We start from the raw sequence: 4,684 nt of genomic DNA on the forward strand, positions 1-4,684 counted from the left end.
AAATACAACAGAAACAGCTGAGATCCCTTGGAGGCTGGAAGGGGGGATAATTGCAAATGTCGGGAAGGAGGGGGAGAGATTTCTGGGCTAAGGGGGGAGGGGAGAAGGAAGGCTCAGCTACACTGGGAGAATCCCAGAATCAGGAAGAGCTCCATCCCTCTTCTGCAACTTGCCCTGGCTGCCCTCTGTGAGTGGTGATACTTTCCTGCCTCTTCAAAGTCCACCACCTCCACGGTCTCTTCAGAACAGCTTAGCAGTGGTCCTCAAAATTCACATCAAATACACCTGGGGCACGTGTCTAAAAACGCAGGTTCCTGGCCCTAACTCCAGGAACTGGGTGGGTTGAAGCCCAGGACTCTGCATTCCAGCCTGGCTGGCCCAAGTGCTTCTGATACAGGCTGAACTCAGACAAAATTTGGAAAATCATGAGTTAAATAATCATCTCCATCCTTGCCTATAAAAGGGGGAAAACCCTAGAACCTAGCACATGGCAAGGACTGGGCAAAGCAGCTCAGATTAGACCTGGTTACCCCAGCACCCCAGAGACATCAATTGCCATGGTCACTATCTCTGTAGATTCTGCAGGGACCTTCTCGGACTCGTTCCCTGATGTCCCCCGCACTGCATTCGTCTCAAAGTGGGTGACCCAGAAGTGTTTGGAGAGCGGTTTTGGGGGATAGCTCCAGGAGGCCGAGTAGGAAGGAGAGAAGCTGCAATTATTCCTTTACCCTCCTATACTGCTTGAATGTTTTAATATGAATACATATTACTTTAAGAATCTTACTTGTTTAATTTTGCATTAAATTGTTAAATGCCTGAAGTAACCACTTTGAAGATTGGATAGAGAATGTGTTCCCTTCCTAAGACTTTTTAATTAAGAGCAGAGCAGTGCGGAATCTAATTCCATATGACCTGGTCTCTGTGCACCACCCCAGGTCTCCTGAATCAGAATTTCTGGGACTAGCCCGAGCCCAGTTGACAAGCACCCAGTCATTGGGTTGCAAGTGGTCTGGGCTTCTCTCCCACCCTGTGATAAAGGCTGCCTGGGGCTGGAAGCCGAGATCCAACATCCTGAGGGTGGAGACTGTGGCATCCTCTCCCTCAACTCCAATTTGGGCATATGGGAGCTCAGAAAAGACTCTTTGATGGCTCGAAAGTGCACTGAGGCCCAGAGAGGGGCAGTGACTTCCAGGAAGTCACACAGCAAGCGAGTAAGAAGCAGCAGAGGGGGGTGGTTAAGAGCCGGGGCTTGGAGCCAGACATGCTTGAGTTAAAAAACAAAACAGCTAGGGGTGCAAGGGTAGTTCAGTGGTAGAATTCTCACCTGCCATGTGGGAGACCTGGGTTCAATTCCCGCCCCTGAACTTCCCAAAAAAAAGAAATTCAACAAATGGTGCTGCAATAACAGATAATCACATGGAAAAAGAATGAAATGTGACCCCCACCATACAAAACAAAACAAAAAACCCAGCAGTTTTTTGATCGCTCTGTGGCCTTAAGAGAGAGCCTTCATTCTTCTCCCAGGCTAGTCTACCCATTTATAAAATGAAGATAAAATTAAACAAAAATAAAATATAAAATGACAAAACAAAATAAACACAAAATACTAAAACATGAATAAAAGAATAAAAACAGGAAATAAAATATAAAATATAACAAATATACAATAAAATAAAATTCAACCCTATCTCAGACAGCTGAAGTGAAATGATACGCATAAAGGTATTAGTACAGTGCCTGGCTCCTGCTAACTCCCAATAAATGCAAACTGCTGTAGTTATTCTCCATATCATCATTAGCAGCAGCAGCAGCTTCCAGAGGCAGCACAGGCAAGTGGCTCAACACCCAGAGCCACTGACCCTACTATCTATCTGAGTGAACTTGGACATGTGACTTTGGCTTTCTGGACCTCAGCTACCACATCTGTAAAATGGGGACAAGGCTGATAAGCACGATAGGAGTGTGGCCAGCTGTCGTGAGCTGGTTATCTGTAAGGTTTTAGGACTGTGCCTGTAGTCAGCACGCACCGGGTGACTGTCAGCTGCTATGGGCAGCAGCCAGCTGCGCCCAGGGGCTGAAGCGTGCCTGCCTGCTTCCCCCTCGCCCCCAGTCCCTCTGGCAGTCCCGATAAAAGCTGGCTCCCTAATGAATGTACCTCTCAGCCAAGCACGGCTGTGTCCGCACGCCTCTGACGAACGAACGAGGCCTTGGCGGCAGCACCAATATCCATACAATTAAGCAGCTCCACGGCGCTGGGGGAAGCGGATGACAGTCCGGTATTGATTTCCTGGTGGGATCACAGCCCGGGCCAGACGGCGGCCTCTGCCGAGATGGCGACAGCATGCAGGGCCAGAGTTGGGGCCAGAGGGGGTCTGCGTGCATCAGAGCTGGGGCTGCAGCCTACCCCTGGGCCGGATGTCCTGGCGCAGAATATCCCTCCTTCCAGAACAGCCAGGCGTGTGCCCATGCTTTGTGATGAGGATGCCGAGGGGGCAGGTGGGAGGCTGGAGATGCTGGTGGCCTTTAGGTCACAGGTAGAAAGGAGGGAAGGAGAGAGTCAGATTCCTGGTGATGTCCAGAATGGTCTTTTTGGGGGGGGCGGGGTTGGGTGCATCGTCCGGGAATCGAACCCAGGTCTCCCGCATGGAAGGCGAGCACTGAACCACTGAACCACCCTTGCACCCCAGAGTGGCCATTTTAAAGCTTAGATTATACTTCTCACCTGGCTCTCTGCAGTGACTCCCCATTTACCCCAGAATAAAATGCAAAACCCTTACCAGGCGGACAAAACAATGCACAATACACGGCTGTTTCTCCCTACCTGATTCCTTCTACTCTGGGCCTCCTGCTCTCTTGTTTCAGGACCATTGCACCTATTATTTCTGCTACCCAGAATGCTTCTAGATAGTTCCATGGTTCACTCCCTCAGTCCACTCTGGTCTCAGCTCACTGTCACCACCTTAGAGAGACCTTTCTTGATGATCCAGACTAAAATAGCAGGCCCGTCACTAGCTATCCCCTTTCCTGGCTTTATTTTTCTTCACAGCCCCTATCACTACTGACATTGTTTATTGCCTTGGGCAACCTAGCTCAACTGTTATCATCATCCTGAATAATAAACATGCATTGAGCACCTACTAGGTACAATGTCTTACAGGTGGCTAGAGATATCATCAGAATCATACTTGTGTCCTTGGATTGTTTTTTAGCACCCCACGGAAGTACACAGCAGGAGCTCCATAAATGTTCTTCCTAGGACATGCATGCAGTGAGTTGTCTTCCGGCTTCTCCAGAAGTTTCTACCTTGGTGTCCCCTCCTCTCTGTCCACTCTTAAACGAAACAGAAGACACAGAAGCCATGAGAGATGTGGGTTAAGTGAACTCTGGAAAGTTCAAGAAATTTACAGTCTTGGGCTTGACTTTTTAAACATTTTTTATTGTGAAATATATGTACAAAAAAGCAATACATTTCAAAGTACATTTTAACAAGTAGTTATAGCACAGATTTCAAAGTATGAAATGTTCCATGAAATTACCCGTGGGCAACCAGGGTAATTGATATGTGTCCCCAAGGCCATGGACATACCCAGCTTTTTAGGTAAAGCAGAACATAACTGATCTCTGTACAGAACATAAAAATGGTGCTTTCTTCATCTGAAGACATTTGCAAATACATTCTGCATAGAAAATGTGATTAAACATTCTTTCAGACTTGGATTTGGAGATGCTATCAAGAGAAAACTGTATCTAGTTTCCAGGCTAATAACAAATATTATGCAAAAGTGAAAAAAAAGTATGATATGGGTTACATGCCACAATTTCAGATTTTTCCTACTAGCTGCTCCAAGACACTGGAGACTAAAAGAAATAGCAGTATGATGATTCAGCAATCAATCTTATTAAATCTGAACTTCTCTGTTATTACTCCTCCTTCCCCTTTGATCTTTCTCCCAGTCTTGAGGGATATTGGGGTTATACCTATTCTAACTTTTTTCATTTTAAAAAGGGGTGTTGACAATATGGAATAAACGGATGGAACTGGTTGATATGCTTGGAGATGTTGGCCCTTCTGGGTTTTGGGACTTATCTGGCCTAGGAACCACCTGAAAGTTTTAGGTTTCTGAAAGTAAACTTAGACATTGAAACTTCTGTAGACTCTCAGAGTCCTGGGTGTTCTTTAGCGTTAACAGGAATTATGTTGGTTGGGGGTTGCCAAACCGTGGCAATTAGCAGTATCTAGCTGAAGCTTGCGTAAGAGTGACCTCCAGAATAGCCTCTCGACTCTGTTTGAGCTCTCTTAGCCACTGAAACTGTATTTTGTTACATTTCTTTTCTCCCTTTTGGTCAGGAAGGCGTTTGCCAATTCCACGATGCCAGGGCCAGGCTCATCCCTGAGAGTCATGTCCCACGTTGCCAGGGAGACCTGCACCCTCTGGATGGCATGTCCCATGTAGCAGGGAGAATAGTGATTTTCCTTGCAGAGTTGGACTTGAGAGAGAGAGAGGCCACATCTGAGCAAGAAAAGAAGTAACTGCCTGGAAGTAACTCTTAGGCATAACTACAGGTAGGCTTAGCTTTTCCAGTACAAAAATAAGCTTCACAAGAGCAAGCCTCAAGATTAAGGGCTTCGCCTATTGACTTGGGAGTCCCTAATGTTTGAGACAGTATCAGGGGTTACCCCAAT

Source organism: Tamandua tetradactyla, chromosome 9 (genome assembly GCF_023851605.1).
Source record: "Tamandua tetradactyla isolate mTamTet1 chromosome 9, mTamTet1.pri, whole genome shotgun sequence".
Classification (NCBI taxonomy): Eukaryota; Metazoa; Chordata; class Mammalia; order Pilosa; family Myrmecophagidae; genus Tamandua; species Tamandua tetradactyla.